The sequence below is a fragment of the Mesoplodon densirostris genome, chromosome 1, assembly GCF_025265405.1.
Source record: "Mesoplodon densirostris isolate mMesDen1 chromosome 1, mMesDen1 primary haplotype, whole genome shotgun sequence".
NCBI lineage: Eukaryota > Metazoa > Chordata > Mammalia > Artiodactyla > Ziphiidae > Mesoplodon > Mesoplodon densirostris.
This window is the reverse complement of record NC_082661.1, coordinates 7,415,894-7,434,994: the sequence shown is the minus strand read 5'-3', so window position 1 is coordinate 7,434,994 and position 19,101 is coordinate 7,415,894. Positions and strand designations below refer to the sequence as shown.

The 19,101-nt window shown below is 49.1% G+C and overlaps 1 protein-coding gene across 7 annotated transcripts in view; it reads right to left on the bottom strand.

The window, feature by feature from the left end:
* Positions 1 to 19,101, bottom strand: part of CTBP2 (C-terminal binding protein 2) — a 162,639-nt gene that overhangs the window by 107,632 nt on the left and 35,906 nt on the right. For 6 of the 7 annotated variants that reach the window (XM_060098430.1, XM_060098428.1, XM_060098434.1 and 3 more), the window contains one exon: positions 5,499 to 5,602. The exons of the other annotated variant lie outside the window; for it this stretch is intronic. The gene's annotated coding sequence lies outside the window, so the exon portion shown is untranslated. The remainder of the gene's footprint in view (positions 1 to 5,498; positions 5,603 to 19,101) is intronic. 7 annotated transcript variants of the gene reach the window in all.

Here is a 19,101-nt window from a genome sequence, read left to right as displayed (position 1 = left end):
CTGGAGAGATGCTGTGTTCCTCCACAAAAATCTAGATGGAATGATCACCAAAATGACCTAAAAGTAAGATTATATTTTAAAAAGATGTTATTGGCCCAATGCATTCTAGAAATAGTAGTTACAGCGGCAGTGGTAACGTACAAATGCTAAACAAAAATATTTATACAAAGAAATAAGCTCTTCCTCTCCCATTAATGACTCCCAGAACTCTGGATTGAGACCCAAACATTTTTAAATGAGAAAGCTCATTTCCCCGCCCACTCACACAGTGACAGGTACATCCTCAGTCTGAAGCTTACAGCAAACATGAACTATCATTTCCTTCAACATGCCTGGCCCCTACCCTGCGCAGGCTCCCGCCTCCATCCACTCCTCCCATTCCCCCTCCCTCTCACACATACATGCTCCAAGTCCCAGGGAAGTGATACGGAGCAGACCAGTGACAGTGGCCTCTAGTTGTCCCAGAACCTGGGGCTGCTGTTCCTCTGTCTACTGGGAGGCCAGGGGCAGAAACGCTTCTGTGTGGGGTCTGTTCAGGTTCCCATCGTGGCTGGCCTTAGAGGTGCTTTCCCTGCACGCAGCCACACCCCTGGGGACAAGGAGCAGCCCATGGTCAGCCCCCCTTCCCATGGACCACGTGCTTGAGGCAGGGATGGACTCCACCATGCACACGAGAACGTGAACTTCCTAGAAAGCCGAGGACCCCAGAAGTCATCACGACAAAGTCATCACTACAGAGGGATCCCGCATACTGGCAAAGCAAGTCACAGGACTGCAGTGTTTCAGCAGGGACCAAGGGAACCCTGAGCCTGGGGTTACACCACCGGTGTCCGAGCTGCAGGTCTACTCATGGGCCCCATGTGCTGGTATATGATCTCAGCATCAAGTGCTTCACTAATAAAACAGGGATCTTAGCCAAGGTTATAGGATCTTGGGAAGAGAGGGCCACGTACCTAGTGTGTCCGCGCACAACGCTGTACGGCGTGCTCAGTATTGACCCAAGTCCTGCTCCACCAGGAGACAGGGCCGTGGCCCCGCTGCTCTCCTGGGGCCGCAAGGAGCCATCCCTCCCAGGCACAGCCTTCCAGCAGGAACACAGCTGGGTAGAGACCCTCCCTGGCCGGGAACCCCAGGAAGTACAGGCAGGCTGGCTTATTCCGGACACATGGATGACAGAGTTCCGGGCCTCCCTGGCCTCGCTGGTTGATTAGAACCAGTCCTGAGGGCTGGGAGGTGGGGACAGCACCAGGAGAGCAGAAAATGACCCACCAGAATGCAGGGGCGCTAGGGGCCTGACCCTCACGTGACCGAACAAGGACTGACCGTGAAAACAGAACAAAGGGACCAGGTGGCTCATCTCTCTGGTCCTACCCAGGAGCCTTGCTGGGATCTGGAAATTCCCTGGAGGAAAAGACAAGGGCTGAATCAACACCTCCCAGAGAAGGGCTCCTACGGGAACTTGGATCTGCAGCTCATGGATAAAACACAAGCAAGAACCAAGACCCCAGAGCTCAGGCTGGGACCCCTCCTCCCCTCTCCGCAGACAGCAGGGGCTGAAGCTCCACCAACGCCTTCCCTGCCGCCCCCATCTCGGCCTCCTGGCTGTTTCTCATCTAGAGGGTCCCCTGGAGATGCAAGGCCCAGCGTATGTTGCTCTGGTTTGTGTTTTCCGATGTTGGCAGTTGTGCCTCTCGTCTAAAAACTGGAGCAGGATCACACGTCCCTGGTGCAGGCTGCATGGAAACAGTGGACGGGTGACGGCCAGGGCAGGCCAAGAACTCAAGGGGACCCTGGAGGCCACAACACGAGGACCAGCGTGACCACAGCCAGCTCCCTCCCTCCCTCAAGCAGCAACAGTCAGACTCGCTGTCAAGGTGTAGGCATTTCTTTCTGGAGTAAAGCAATACTTTCCCTTCTGTTTTGGGGGCAGAAAGGTGTGTTGGCAGAACAGGGCAGAGGCCCTAATGACTAGAGAGATGACTTCACCCAACCCCACTGGCCCACTAAAGCCACACGCAGATCGGAGCAGCCTGGACCCTACAACAGACCTTGCAGGGCCCTCCCCTCTGAGTCACCAGCACCAGGGGACCCTCAGATCACCTTTCCCTGGGGCTTTGTGGGGCGGGTCAAGCTTCCACGTCATTATCGCAATCTGTCAAAATAAAGCAGTGCACAAGCTTCTCTGGGTGCAGGCAGCCGGATACGCTATCACATCTCTGACAAACTACAGCCACCGCTACGCCACCATCATTTTACAGAATAAAAGCTAAGGGCTGTGATTTGCATTTCCACTTAGCTGTAGACATTTGACAAAAAGCGCTTATTTTTCCCTGACGCTTTCGTTAAAATTACAAGGTAACTCGGTACCGCTACAAATATTAATGCTTAATAACAAAATGGCACAGGGAAAAACAATGACCCATCTGAACCACTGGAGAACTAAGTCTGGTTCCAGAAGTCAGCGAACCACGGAGCATGTTGGGTTTTCACTGTAACAAGCAATGACGTACAGAATGGATAGTAAAAGCAGAACAAAATGCAACAGATCTAAATGTAGCATGTAGTCATTCATTAGTGATGACCAAATGAGCCTCTTTGCACAGGGGGAGAAAGCTGACATGTCTGATTTGAAGTTATGAAAAGAAAAAAACCACAAACCAGACTATCAGGTCTAGAATAATAGAAATATAACGCTTTTAAATGAAGGCACGCACAAATATACTAAGAGGACAAAAATGACGTATAAATGGTTCTAGCACCACACAGGTTTGCCGTTCCAAGGCTGTGACTTTTCATGAATTTTGTGTTTTTTTATTTCCTTCTCTTCTGCCTACATTAAAAAGGATTTGTCTAGGAGATCTCAACAGGTAAGCTACCAGGTTGAAATCAACATGTGGTCCCTTGCTCTGGCTGCAATTCAAGATACCCCTCTTGTGTTGCGAGGTATTGGCTGCAGTTGGGACTGAATGAGCAGCCATCCGACGAGTGGGGTACAATGTACTGGGCACAGTGACAAGCCACAGAGAAAAGAGCCAAGAACTAACACGTGCTTCTGGGACACGCGAGAACCACACCCTGGGAGTGTACACGGGGGTGGTCAGGGACGAAGGTTAACCCCCTGGCAGGGTGCCCAGTGCTGGGGAGCAGCCAGGCCATCGGGGTCACAGTCAATGTGGGTGAGGTCACAGACACCACGCGGCATCCTCCAGGCATGGTGGCCATGCTCTAATGAGGGCCAACTCCAACGTTACACTGAGCTTCTCAAGCTCTTCCAGAGTGCTATCAAAAACTGCTACCCCAAATTATGCCCAAAACACATAAGTGCTGAGAACCATTGTACAAGGCCAATTGTGAGCGTGCTAGGGAAAAATTTGCTATCAGGAATGGTGTTGCAATTTCATTCTGATATTGGATGCATTTATGCAATGTTAATGTTCCTCTCTCTGAGATAGAGATCATTGATAAACAGGATCCGGCAGTGGTTCGATTATTAGGTTGAGTCCAATGAAAATGCTGTTATGTAACCATTTCTTGATATTTAAAAAGTCCATTTTATCCTTATACTGTGCATTTCCACATTCTTATCTTTAGAGAAGTAGTCTTCCAACCCCGTGGTGCCTACAAAATGTACCAAGCAGCACTCTCAGGTCTTGGCACCCAGCCAAGACGCTCCCTCAGGTGAACCTCGGGTGACTTTCTGTGAAGGACTCGAGGATCGGGCACTGGCACTGCTTGGACATGGAACTGGACACCCGCGGGGGTCTGATGGATTTCCATCACTGTGACCCACTGAAAACACCTTCAGTGCCGTTACCCAATCCTGGAATTAACACCCCACCAACCCCAGGTCCACAAAGAATGTGTACAACAACATCCCTGCCTGAGAACCCCGGGCAGACTCCAGCACACAGGGTCTTTAAAAAAAGGTTTCTTTTAGAAGAATGAGTGAGAGCCAGAAAAGAAATAAATGTTGGCCTTAAAAGGCAAAGTTGAGTGTATACGGTTGAGAGTGGCCATCATGACTAATAGATACACCCATGTCCCACCCCCAAAAGAAGGTTCACTGATATTTCTAGTTTCTCATCTCCCCAGTACAAAGATTCTTAGAATTGTTCAAAGATTACAGAGTCGCCTCTGATAAGTAACCCTCTGTGAACTTCATGCTCTGCTGTGGCCTTTGGCTGGGCAGCCTTCTCAGATCACTCTTGGGAAAGGTTTCCGGGTTTCTACAAGGCGGGGGCTCATGGGGACCACCCCAGTACAACTACTCATGTCACAAATAAGGCCTCGCAGAGGGACCCGCTGGGGAGTGCGCTCCGTGAGCCCAGGTCTGGAGCAGCAGCCCTGGTGTTGGCAACTGACCCTCCTCCATGGGAAAAGGCAGTGAGACCCTTCCCCGGGCCACACCCACTGGTTGGGTTGAGACTGAGGGTCAGTTCGGGCCCCCTGGCGGTCACCGGCTAAAGCCGTGCCTAAGGCTGCATTTTAAGGCCAACATTTCTTTCTGTGTTATTATTTATTCCAGACCGTGTGTGCTGGAATCTGCCCAGGATTCTCAGGCAGGGAATCCTGTTGTACAAATTCCTTGTGGGCCTTTGACCTTTCTCCAAACCTGAGGGTCTGTCCTACTCAATACTGCAGGGAAGAAGCCTGGGGGTTGGCAGAAAGAACAGTGAGAAACTTGACTCACACTCTTTTTTCTGGCTTCAAGATGACACTGTCAGCTCAAGGAGAAAAGATTTTTTTCAACAGGATAAAAATCAATCATTTCTGAGAAGTTGCCACTTTGAGAGTCTAAGATCTAGGTTTTGTGGAAAATGGCTAAAGGCATGTTGAAATTAACTCAGGACCCCCAAAAGTCCTTGCTCTGGAGGGAACACTGAACTCTATTCATTGGTATTTTCTCAACCATACTCCAAATAAGCAGACAATTGAAGGCTCTCCTCAGCGCACATCCCACATCCCTAATCCCTTCCACCAGACAAAAAACCATTCTATGTTCAAGACGTCCTAGAGGTTGGCACGTCTAAACATCTTAGCTCATTAAAGGTGTGCCACCATCAGCAAGCCGCTGGCTCCCTAAAGACGTCCATCTACCATTTTGCCCAAGCCACTCGGGGTGGCGTGGGCTGTTTCCCCAATCCATTTTTATTCTGTGTAATTAATATGTCGAGAAGTCCTAACACGGCTCCATCCTGACTCGAGTTTCCTGGTGTAATTTCCACTGACTTATCTCTATAGCAGCAGCGGCAGCAGCAACAATCACTTTACACTGAACTATATTGCTTCAGAGTTAATTACATGTATTTTGCTTTTGATAAATGAAAATACCAGATGCAATTAATTGAAAGACAATCAAATGGTCCCGCTCTTAGACGTCCCGATGAAACATCCAGAGGCTGCCGGCGATCCACAGTCATCAACAAATTGAAAACACATTCCAAAGGGGATTTTGAAAAACCTGAACTTTTACCTGGAGATATTTTACAGTAACTCACCAATATAAATTTGTCCACAAACTCTATAGTTCACACGATGGGCTGTCCGTCTTTTTAAGAGAATCCAGCTTCATTGGTTCAAAACCATTTAAGGCGATGAAACCCTGAAAGCAAAATGAATTGGATCAGTGAAGCTGAAGCAGTGATTTTTTCCTTGTTTACATCTAGCCATCCTTTAATTGCATTTTTCCAATGCCTTCGATTCTAAGCTACCAGAGGTTATTAAATGGTTTCATTAAAAATACTATTTGTCTTGCTTTAGTCACACACCGGATCAAATTAAACAGTAGGGCACCAGAACAAATGAATGCTTTCCCGTTATTCTGACACGAAGCCAAGTGTGCAAAACCAGAAGGTGATATTGTGTCATCGCCGTGAAAATGTCATTTAACTTCTTTGCATCTCCAAGTAGCAAGCAAAGGGACAAAACAATCATATTATCTTCGAGCAAAAAGTCTTACCAACTGTTTGAGAAATATGGAATTCAGAAGCCCACGGTTTATAAGTGCTATTAGCATAAATGCTGACAACTGTTAATCTGCTGTAACTGATGAACGGTTGCAGTTGTCATTAGGAGAAGCCACTTTAACTTACTACTGAAATTGATTACTCAGTTAAGAATTCAATCCTAATGTTCGATAAAACTTCACTTTCTTGGCAAAGGCAATATGAAATGAGGTGATGCATTAAACAGCACTCACATTTATTTTACTACACATGGAACGAAGAGGAAATATATGGGACCATCCACATTATCTGAACCACTTCCTGTGCACACAGAGCAGTAAGAGGGGGCGGGCAAGGAAGTTACTCCTCCCCGGGGCTGACAGAAAAGGCAAACACCTGGGCGGTAGGCGTGTCCAGGTACCTTTTCTGTGCCTTTCCCATGAAGGACAGACGCAATTTCAATATTGGAGCTGCTATGGCACCAGGGGTGTCTGTGTTTTAAGGTAGTCCTTTCTCAAGTCCCGTGAGAATGAACCGTTGCAGCCAACCCTGACCATTTCCAAGCTCACCTTACAATCAGTCAGGATACAAATAGTTGATTAATATTTCTTTTAAATGTATGAAATTACTGTAACCAGTTTCCCAGCTGCACTCTACTTTTCAAACCATTCAAAAGAAAACCATACTCCTGTGTTCTCTCTAATGTAAGGAAGGGTCCAAGTCCTGACACCGGCCAGCTCCTACTTCGCAATTACAAGAGTTCACAGCAGGAACAGGGTGGTCCCCATGGTCAGGGTTACCATAATACCCAAGGTCAAGAAGTAATTCACTCCCACTGTGCCTCCACACCACCTTACACCCCAAACTTTCCAATTCAAGGGAGGAGGGTGCGGAGAACAGAGACATCCCAGCCTCTGAAATGCCAGGAAGGAGGGACGGGCACGGGCTCTCAGTAGTTCCACGCCTCTAAAGACACAGTAGTTTCATGTTGACTAAGCATCTATTATTGCCAAGGAACCAGCCTTTGGAGGCAGCAAGAGCTTGCCTAGCAAACTCTCGTCCACCCTTCAAAACCCGTACCCTAGACATCTGTGACACCTTCACTCCCGACGGCCAGGCTGTGACATACTCTACCCATCGCCAAGTCTCTAAATGTTTAAATGCCTCGATCACGCGTTATTCATCTCCAAAGTCTTCCACATCTGGAACTAACTAACTGCATATATATATGTGTGTGTGTGTATATATATATATATATATATATATATATATATATATATATATATATATACACACACACACACACACACACACATACACACATATGCCTGTCTGTAACATTCTTTTCAACTAAGGTCTGAAGACAAAGGCAACATGTTAACACCTACCTAATCTTACTGGTGGGCACAGGTTCTTTCCTTGAGATACTTCATAGTCAAAGTAATTAAACAAGGAACAGACACCTCGGCCGGTGACATTTCACGGAATTTTTTTTTTTTTTTTTTTTTTGCGGCACGCGGGCCCCCCACTGCCGCGGTCCCTCCCGCCGCGGAGTACAGACTCCGGATGCGCAGGCCCAGCGGCCATGGCTCACGGGCCCAGCCGCTCCGCGGCATGTGGGATCTTCCCGGACCGGGGCACAAACCCGCGTCCCCTGCATCGGCAGGCGGACTCTCAACTACTGCGCCACCAGGGAAGCCCCATTTCACGGAATTTTAAGCCAAAAATTCTGAAGAGGCCGCAGACTGCCCGAGTGAACGGTGACAGCTTATTTAGTGGATTAAGAACGTTAAAAAGCTTGGAAGACGGTCAGAATCTTTAAAGCGAGTGCCCATTGTGACGTGAGGGTGGAAAGAAGTACTTACAAAGAATGCAGCTACAGAAAAAGGCTCAAAAGGCTAAAAATTCAAAAACACTTGTTTCCGTAGGTACTTGACGACAGTGCAACAGGGAGTAGTGCCCCGCAGGTTTGCCGGGGGAAATGTTCTTGGCAGGATTCCTCCAAGAACTTCTAGGAGGATACGAGACACAGAAATGACTTAGCTAATTAAAATCACCACCGCTCCTACACGAGCGACCCCAGGAAGCTAAGCGGGCTGTTCCACCAAGTAACTCGGCCTCGGCCAGTAAATGCCAGGCAGCTCCAGGTTCACTCTGCTGCTTCTGGCCAAGGAAAAGGGCATCTATTTTTGGCCCGTATGATCAACCTCGGTGAATCTATTAAACGTCACTTGGCAAATGTGTTCCACCCATAGTTGATGACGATGAGGGGGTGTGGGGGTGGGGCGGTGCGCGCGCGCGCACGCACACACACGCGCGCGCGCGCGCACACACACACGCACACACGCACACACACACACGCACGCACACACACACACACACACACGGAAGAGCAGTCCCCAGAGCCTGGTGGAGTCCAAGCCAGGGCTGGGGCTTTCATATAGGAAACTTATAAATTCAGGACACATCGCCTAGAAAGGTCCCTACCACCTGGATTTTTAGTTTCTTCTTATATTGAGTCGGGCACATGAAAATTACCTTCTAGGTCTACAGATAATAAGTCTGCTTTTCTGAAACTGAATGAGATGTGCTCTAAAAAGGTCTGGAAGTGGGGGGGTCCTGAGAGACTCTGCCCCCGCTCATTCCAGGAGGACCAGTCTGGCCCCCACTTGAACGCTGCCCTCTTTCAGAACGGCTCCTGTGCTCTGCTGTGCCCTGCATCATCCAAACTCTAGAGAGAGAAGAGGGGCACCCAGGCTCAGCGTGGGCGCCCCGGCATCCCCCTCAGCCTGCGACAGGCATCACCAAGTGCCCACTTACTTGCACTTACTCTGCATGAATTATTTCTAACGCCTCTAACGCTTTGATGCGTCAGCTCTTGTTACCACTCGGGGCCTGCCTGAACCCCACTTGAATTCTCTGCTCTGCCTGACTCATATTTGGGTCATCTAGGCTTTAAAACGCCCGTCCTCTGTCCTGCTATGGCAGGTGGGGCCCTTCACCCGCTGCTTCCAAGGAAAGCGCCTCTGCTTGCTCTCCTCCCGGCTGGCCAGTGAGCAAAAGCGAGGCCTGGCTTGGACATTTATTAGCAGGAGAGAGATCCTCACGTGGTACCTGTGGACAGAAGCAGGAGGCGGCCCAGGCTTGAAGAGAGCACTGGCCCTACCTGGAACCTGCCCTCCTTCACGCTGGGCTCACCTCAGATCCAGGGGGCCCCATGCACACTTACTACTTAAACAGAGAACCAGAAAGGAGTCCGCAGAATCATCCCTTGGCCCACACAGACTTACTGCAATAGAGGGGCTAGTGGGAAAGGACAAAGGAGAGAGCACAGAGTTAACAGGACACCGCAGAGAAGCAGCCCAGGCTCCACGGGTCAAGGTGACCAACGCCCTGGGACTCTGTCCTGTCTGAGATGGAGAAGGCAGCGTCTGCTTCACAGGTGATCAGGTCCCTTCAAAGTGGTAATGCCCGGGGAGCTCGGCGCTCGGCCCGTGTACAGCCAGCACTCAGTAAACGCCAGTCATCATGAGGCTTGGCACGCGACTCCAGGACACAGGACAAGTTTGTCATCATCGGCGTCTGCTGAGAACCAAACCAATCTCTGCTCAAATCACGAGATAAACACGCTCCCCCACCCAGGGTGGCCTCGCCCTCCCCTTGGTGACAGTCCTGCAGCAAGGCTGTGCTCAGAAAAGGAACAAAGGACTGGGGGAAGAACCATCCAGAAGCCCCGGCCTTCCCCCTCATCAGTGTCCTCTTGGCTCGGACACTGCTGGTTGGCCCTCTCAAGAGGGCACCTGTAGTTACCAAATGTCAGACTGAGCCCTGCTCAAGTGATGATGTATCGCCTTCCAGGAAATGCTGGTCCGCCCACAGCTGCAGGGCCCACAGCTACCTCGGGGCAACCTGCTGCCCACCCGTGCCTCAGGGCAGAAGGAGCCGCTTGCCCATGGGCTGCTGCAAGAGGGACCCACAGACGCGGAACTGGAGCCCCAGCTCAAGGGAGCCGTGGTGACCTGAAGGTCCGCGTGCAAGCCCTGTGTCAACCTATTCACTCCTCCTGCTGCACACACTAGCCACACAGCACCATTTCAGGGTATCAATCTGTGTACAAGGGGGGTGACCCTCCACGGTGGAATCACGATGAGGATGTGAGGACATGGGACGCGGGTGCCAGGGGCTTGCCCACGTATCCACAGCAGGGCCTCACAACTATCTCAAGTTCAAGGGTGGCAGGTGGGGAAAAGTCCCGAGTAGATGTGGAACCCAGAAATCCACAGAGAAACCAAATGTCCGCCCCCTAAAACCGACCTGCCCCTATCAGCAAAAAAGAAGTCCTTCTGGCCAAAGAGGGACATGCCCAGACAGAAGTGCCAGAAATCAAGTCAAAGCCACAGGCCGTAGCTCCTGGAATACATTTCACGGGACCCCTGAGCAGCCTGGGCCCCTCCCCACCCGCTCCAGCTCCTGGTTCACACCTGACCACCCTCAGCAGGTCTGCCACACGTCCAGGGATGCATAATGACCCACAAAGGGATGGCTTCGGGCTGCCCTCAGCTGACTGGGCGGGGTAACCAGAGCTGCATGCTTGGGGGGCTGCTGGGGGCACAGACGGGCATCTCTGAGCAACATGGGGAGTGGGAGGGGCCTGCAGCTGCTGGGATGTGCCCTCTCCCCACGCTCAGAACTCGGGGCCACACATGTGTGATCTGCCCCTAACCAGGACCTCAGGCTGACACAGTGAAGGCACAAGCCCAAGTCACCTGGGAAGGGCCCCCCCTTCCCTCCCCACGTGTATTTATGCACCTGCCCAGCCTCTCATTATTAATGCACCCCCAGAAAGGCCTAGCCCATCAGGCACGAAGCAGTGTGGAATTCTGGTGTGCTTGTCACATTGGGAAAACCAAGGAAAAGACTACGTCCTCTGAAGAGGAAAACGCTGAACAAGACGGAATTAACACGGTGTGACCTGACATACTTTCCCCTTAGCGCAGCTGCATCATTCCTTCCCAGGATCCAATTCCACATACTACTGCCTAATAGTGAATAAACCATATTAATTAGCTTGGAAACAATTTTCCTTTATTGAGGCAGGAGGACCCTGAAAGCTAATTCTTTCCATGTCCCTATACAGCCACACTGGTGTCAAGACACCTAAGGTCAAATCAACGCTTCATTATTACTGCCCACCCCGCCATGTGCAAGAGTTTCAACTTCAATAAGAAAAATGCCCTCCGGGCACAAACTTTACATACAGTCTTCGTAGAGAGAATGTTTATGGAAATTTTGTAATATTAAATATGTTCAGCTGCATTTAAGTTTTAAGAACATGAAAAGGCCCAACAGCCAAGATTTCAGAACTCTTGTCTTCAAATATAAGGAGAAGCGGTGGAAAACTGTAAGGGAAGTCTTGGAACTCTGCCACTTTCTTAAGGAAAACAAAATAGGATATTTTCTCAGTGTTGTCTCAGGTGTAGTCAATTAATGTGTCCGTTCCTTTGCTGCCTTTCAGCTTTCTGCTTTTGCACCCACCCTACAGAGCCGGCAGATTTGAGCCCGGCTAGGTGACCAGGAACGGCCTAGCCTCGCAGCATTAGCTGGGCTTCAATCCTCTGGGGAAAGGCTCTGTTCTCAGTGGCTCCAGCAATGGAGAAATAAACAAGGGCATGAGGCTGTCAGACTGGCAGGGCGGGGGGGGGGAATTGGAAACAACTGGAAAAATGGACACGGAAAGCAAATCGATAAACGGGTGCTGCAAATACGGCCCAACAGGAGCCAAGTTTTGAAAGAAAAAAAAAAGTGGTTCAGTGAGCAGCAACCACACACACAACGACGTCATCCTGTGAATTCAAGCTGCGTTCCCACACCCCAAACTGCCCAGCTGGCCCTGAAAGTGCAGGCAGCGGGTCTGGGCAGTCTGACTCCCGGTTCCCAGAAGCCTGTCTGGGCCCCCCCTAGTCTGTCCCAATGTCAGACAAGCTGGGAAGCCGCCTTGTTAACTTTGAAGTGCCCAGAGGAGTGGGGGAGTCCTCGCTGGGGGAGGACCCTCTTCCAATCAGCCCGGCTCAAAGGGAAGCCTGGCCCCTGAGGTCTCAGCCCAATGTATCAGGCAGCAGAGGTGTAAACCCACAAGTCAAATCAGAGACACCTGTAGGTGGCCTTTTGTGGTTTCAAATAGTAACTGAACAAGAAAGCTATCAGCCCAGGCACACGCGCCTCTAGGAGAGGTTCCGGAACCTGCTGGGAGTGGAAGAGAGATGAGATGGCCCAAGAACACAGCCCAGCTAGTAGCAACCACGAACCAGTAGGGCATCTTGAAATGAATGCCCTGGCCTCGGTTTTCTCCCAGGTAGAGAGGAGGGCGCAGAAGAGGTGCTGCGTTCCTTTTCTTTTACAGACTTTTTTTTTTTTGATGTGGACCATTTTCAAAGTCTCTATTGAATTTGCTACAATACTGCCTCTGCTTTATGCCTTGGTTTTTTGGCCCTGAGGCATGGGGGATCCTAGCTCCCAGACCAGGGATCAAACCCGCACCCCCTGCATTGGAAGGCGAAATCCCAGGGAAGTCCCCCGAATTCCTTTTCACTAGGCACCCCCCATTGACACTCTGATTGACAAGGGGCACAGGGTCAGACAGTAAGCAGAGGGTCTCTCGATGCTCAGCACAGCAACATAAAACTTATTAAGCTGACAATATGTAACATAAAATCCAGGAATGACAAAGCAAAATGTTGAAGGGTTGGTGAGACAAACAGCCCCCCACCGCTTCAGTGGGAGTGTGAAAGGGCACCTTTTCTGAAAAGTTAGATTTCATTCCCCCCACCCCATTCTACCCCGAGGAAGTAATTAGAGGAGTAAAGATTCACATAAAAATAAACCATCTAAGATGCTTCCCTGAAACAGAAAATAGTTGGATAACTATCTTTCCTGATAACACTATAGAGAAAAACAAATAGCTATCATGTTATACCTACATACATTATGATACCTGTATCTCAACAAATTATTTAGTTTTAAAAATTCAAAAATATTTCACAACTTAGGAAAAACATTTACAGGTTAAATGGAAAAACAAATATAAGACTCCAAATCTTAAACATAAATTTAAAAATATTCTTTAAACGGTGAATGTCATTTGCTAGTGTATGCATACCATGCAGGAGACAGAAAATACAGCCAAGTTGTTAAAAGAAGTTATTTCTCCATATGCTAAGGTGATTTTTAAAACTTAAGTCTTTCAGATCATAAAAATTGTGCATTAATCTTCATATTTTCCTCTATTTCTCCATTTTCTGCAAAGAGCAGATTTCCTACAATCTGGAAAATGTACAGTGAATTTATGTGGGCTTCTACATCAGGAGAGGGAGCTGAAGCTGGGGATGCAGAGAGACAGCTGCTGCCTTGGTTCCGGGCCATAGCATCACTGCAGAGTGGCTCTATTTAGGATCTAAGTCCTTAAGTAATAGCTGCATTGCCAAGGTGGGTTTAAAAGGAAGTAAGGTATATCCCCTCCAACCTCATGCAAATTTAATCTAGAAACAGGGTGTCCCTCTTAGGAATGCCAATGCATAGATCTGAATTCCAGTGGCCAATCAACCTGGGAGAATCCCTGAGGGGCAGCGGTGAGGGCACCCATGCAGTGGGGATCCCTTGGCTCCCCCAGGGCCTGCAGGAGGGGACGGACACTGCAGCAAGGCAGACTTAGCAGGCTCCAGCCAAGTTCTCGGCCACAGGTTAGACTGCAGAAGAATGAGTAGAGAGAAGCAGAAAATGTGTGTGTGTGTGCGTGCGTGCGTGCGTGCGTGTGTGTGTGTGTGTGTGACTTGAGAATCAAATGGCCGAGTCCGCACGCCCTGAAAAACTACTCACAAGAAGAGTGACCGGATTTAGATACCAACACTACGGATCAATGGACTAAATGCAGAAGATTGAGCAGGGAGGAAGCTGGGGAAAGTTCATTCAGCCGAGTATCAGCCCCTCAAGCCCTAGCTCTCCGTAACTGTACCTCCATCCCCAGCCCTTTACATGTGTAGAAGGCATCGCATCGGCTGCTTCGTCAGGTTTGTCACTGGTTTAGTTGGTCAGCTCCTTGTGAGCAGGGACAGAATATGATTTTGACCTTAGACCTGGAGACCAAACAACAGTGAAGAGCGTTAGACTGAGACCACAAGTGGCCCTAGAAAAGCTCCCTCACCTCTAGCTGGGGAGGACGAGCCCAGGATGTGACCATTCTCCCCTCGAATGTGGGGCTGCACGTGATGCCGCAGGTAAAGAGCTCAGCACCAGAAGCGCTCAAATGTTTAACTTGCTAACAATTCTATTGTTTAACAAATGCTTTCCTAACAAGACCAGGGGAATTCAAGAACCCAGAATCCTGGGAAGAAAAAAGGGCCTAAAGGAAATTAGGTTCAGTTTTATTTCAAACCAAATTTACTCAAAGCCGAACCTACAGGTTCAGGGGAGGTTTAAGTTTAAAGTGAAGCGCATCACTGCCATCAAATGGACCAGCTGCTGTACGTGCAACCAAAGGAATGGCTTGACTTTTGAAAATCCATTTACAGCGCTAGGCACGTCACGGAGAACAATACACAGAGAAACTCCGCAAACACTAATGTGAGTGAAGACCCCAAAGGTGTAATGGAAAGTAAACTCATGGGTCCAAAGTATTTTTCCCCTTAGAGGCAACAAATTCTAGCCTTAAGAATAAATCCCAGAGCCAGATGGGACCTCAGAGAGCATCACATCCACGAATGGGGAACCTCCCCCGCCACCAAACAGCCTGACACCCACATCAGGAGAGCCCCTTCACCTCCGACCAGAGTTCAGACCACCAGGATGTGATGGTCCCTGACACAGATGCTGCCCCCTTGTACCCAGAGGAATCCAGGACAAGAAGAGAAAAGCCAAAGGCCAGACCTGCCTACAGCCCATGCCAGCTGCGTGAGCCCCTCCTGAGCTCCGGGTGGAGTTTTCAGGGCTTAACGGGCTTGATCTAGAAAAAAAGAACCGCAGAGTTTCTAAAGAAAACGCAAATACTACCTACTGATTCATATGTTATCAAGTAAATAACACTGGGAATCCTGAACTAACTTCCTCACTGCCTAATTACTCAGTTGCATTTCATTAACTTTGAAAGTATAGACAACCTTTCAGCACAGATGTTCACGGGAGTAATACTTCATAAATGCTGTCCTCACTGATATGATGCATGTGTAAATACACACGCATATATGTTTAAAACACAGTGCAAATAAATGTGCTTTCGGAAGGAGCAATGGCTCAAAGTTCTCACTGTGAAATTAGCTTCTCGGGGTTTGTCATTTTAACAGTCCTCATAGAGGCAGGCCAAAGCCACCTAGGTGCCTAGGGCTTCCTCTAAGGAAATCATGCTCACACAGCCTTTACTTCCCTCGTGCGCCAGCCCAGAACCCCCTGTGTTATTGTTATGAGTGCTAATAAAACATCAAAATCCAATAAGCTTTATCCCAAGTTTTGTTTCAATCCATTTGCACTGTGCAAAAAAACACACAACACAGGTGAACAAAACTCACAAGGTGAAGCGGGGGCTCTTCTGCTGGTTTCCCCAACCAGCCAAGCCATCAGGGCACAAGCTTCTTCAAACATCACCCCATGGACGTCTGCTGAGAAACAGGGCAGGCCAGCAGAGGCCAGAGATGCCTTGTTCCTCCAGACATCGAGAAAGAGTCCACGTGAAGGAAGAGTTGTTTTGCAACTCCCAGGTCTCCATGACGGGTTTCCTCTTACCCAGTATTCCAGTCAGTCAAAGACTGAATCAAAAATCTTTGGGGCGGGGACTTCGCTGGTGGAGCAGTGGTTAAGAATCCTCCTGCCAATGCAGGGAAGATCCCACATGCCACGGAGCAACTAAGTCCGTGTGCCACAACTACTGAGCCTGCGCTCAAGAGCCCGCGAGCCACAACTACTGAGCCCGCAAGCCACAACTGCTGAAGCCGGCGCACCTAGAGCCCATGCTCCGCAACAAGAGAAGCCACCGCAATGAGAAGCCCGCACACTGCAACCAAGAGTAGCCCCTGCTCGCTGCAACTAGAGAAAGCTCGCGCGCAGCAACGAACACCCAACGCAGCCAAAAAAAAAAAATCTCTGGGGTGGAATATTCCTCATCAATAAAAGGGAACAGACCAGTGATACAACAACCTGAATGAATTTCAAAGGGAACTGTGCTGAGTGAAAACACTCCATCCCAGAAGGCTACCTACTATTTGATTCCATTTCTATAACATTCTTAAGGGACAAAATTACAGAGATGGAGAACAGACTATTGGTTGTCAGGGTTTACGGACAGGGAAGGAGCCAGGACACTCCAGCTCTAGAATTTTCTCTGAGTGAGCTGGGTCTTGGAAGTCAGCCAGCCCCGTTTACAACCATGTATGTTGGCCATGAACTGTCTGGGCCACCTAAAGTGGGTGTGGCTATAAAAGGGGAACAGTGGGGTGGGGGAATCCTTGGGGTAATAAAACTTGTGTGTCTTGACTGTGGTGGGGCACACTGGAATCCACACAAACAATACAACTGCACAGAAGGGAATACACCCAAATGAATGTAACACTGGGGAAATCTGGATAGTATCTGTGGACTGTATCATTATCAATTTCCTGGTTATGCAATCGTCACTATCATTTTGCAAGATGTTACCAATTGGGGGGAAAGGAGGTAAAGGGTCTTATTTCTCTTACAACTACAAGTTTAATTACAAAAATAACAAGTAGCTTTGTCCTGTTTTTTTTTTTTTTTTTTTTTTTTTTGGTCTACCTGTTGAGTTTGGTGCATGTTGACCAATCAATAGGGCACTTCCTTTCTTTGGTGGATTGTTGTTTGCCGGCAGCCTAGCCCGCTGACGGGACTCATACTCCGAACCGGAATCAGCTTCCTCCGGCCGCCAGGGCGCACGGCTCCTGAACCCCTGACCTTCTCCGGTGGAGCTGGCAAAGATCCTTGCTACGTAAGTTCTTTCCTGGGAGCAGGCACAACTGACCAGTTTCTCTCGCCCAGCTGCTGCCAGACGCCCAGAGCTTCCCAGGTCACATGGGATAGAACAGCCCTGGAGAGGAACAAGAGAAAACCAGCCTCCGGGGCTGGTCTGTATGGGCGAGTGGGCACACTGGTGGGGAACCCAGGACTCCCTGATCCCGCATGGCTAAATCGAAACCCCAGGCAGCAGGCTGGAACAGGCCAAGACCGTCCCTGGCTGACACACACAGCTGTACACTGGGCTGGCCACCTTCCAACACCCAGCTCGCTCAGAGAAAGTTCTGGAGCTGGAGTGTTCTAGCAGATTACCAGAGCCAGCGAGCCACCTGTCTGAGAGAACCCACAGCGACAGACATGCCTGCTTTTCCAGCAGCCTGGGGACCTTGTGGCTGCCCTCGAACTCCACATCAGCCTTTTGTGACAAAACTTAATCACACTGTATCAACCTCAAGGTCTTTTGTGGCGTTCTGTGTCTGTCCTCCAAGATCCCCTGTTGCCTCCCTTTTAAGGAGAGCTGGCACAGTCAGTCCTAACACTCCCCGGCACCTCCCTGCTGATTCAAAGAATCCAGAAGGAGAAAATTACAGGAGGAGCATCTTTGCCGTTTTGCCTTTATTGTCTTCAGGGTCACACTTCTTTCCACCCATTCAACAGGAGTTTATCCTTAATGTCTCCCACTGACAATAATGAAAGTACCTCCCTCTCCCCAGAAATGTGCCATTAGGTACAAGTGTACAGATGAAAAATATTTCAATCACAATACTATTTTTTTCAGATTCCATAAACCCTTAAATAGCCACTTACTCAAAAAGCTGAGCGCTTTCAAACACTGCCCAGCTTCAAAGCTGATGAAGAAATAACCAGCGACTCTTCCACGGGAATAAAAATTACATTCTACATAAATTACATATATAATTTGATTAAACATGTTTATGTCTTTGTGATGACATTTAAAATAGAAGTAATCATTTTCTTTCTTAAAAGAAAAACTCTTTCAAATATAATTCGAAGCTGTCAAACCTATCTCCGGCTACAGATCTGTTAAATGTCACGTACCTTCCAAGGGGGATGGCAGTTTCCTTTTAAATATGCAGTTCCAAACAGTGCGTTCTGAATCAAGCATGTATTAAAATACACCGCTGGCATTTATCCTGATTAAGTAGAGCCCTCTTCCCTTGCTCCTGACGGATCTGCTCGGGGTGGGGAGCGGCACCCAGCCCGTCTCTTACCCATACAACTCCAGAGGGGCTCCTGCCTCCACGCTGGCTGCCAAGCACCGGGCTACCGGGCCCAACACCAAGTCACACCCCTGAATGCCTGAAGGGGGCAAAGGTACCCTCTTATGATCCCTACGGTTTCCCTCCTAGATATCTCGTTGAACTCTCTGTAACCCAATTTCGGCCCAACTGTAAGACAGCGTTAATCAGATGCAAAGAAAACTCCAAACTCATTCTCCTAAGTCAATGACCTACATATTCAATTGCTTCTTCTCCAACTCAGTAGCAAACACCATGCTATATTTAAACACAGAGCACAGATATATCTTTCTTCTGAAATGCTTAGAGATACAGAACAGGCTTACACTCTAGCCCTCCTGCTCAACTTAAGGAATGCAAACCTTGTCAGCATCAACTTTTGGGGGAACTTAAGAGAACAGTACGGTCCGTGTCTCCACTGTTTTCCTAAGAAGGTACCAAGGGTCATTTTTGAAAAAAGTAAAGGTAAGCGGCATGTTTGCTGGAACACAAGCGAGTGACGCCTGCCTCCCCAGCGCCCGGCAAAAAGCAAGTGCTCACAAAGCAAACAGCCCAAAGGACTTCAAGTCAGTTAAGGGTGGGTAACAAGCACGTCGCATACCAAGTGTCCAAAGGAGACGCAAACGTTCTGGGACCAACACCAAATACTCTTGGAGCCAGCGGAGGAGACAGACAGCAAAAGGAGCGAGAGCTCTCAGAGTCTAAGACCGGGGGAGGGGGACTTTTCACTGCCAATCGCTTTGTATCTAACTCAAACTTGATGAAATGTGGGCAAGTCAGCCCCTCCACCCCACCCTGCCCCCAACCAGTGTTGGAGGAGGATCCTAAGAACATCTGAAGAAGCATCAAGGCAGAGGCTGGAAAGACCAAACGGAAGATGCCCAATC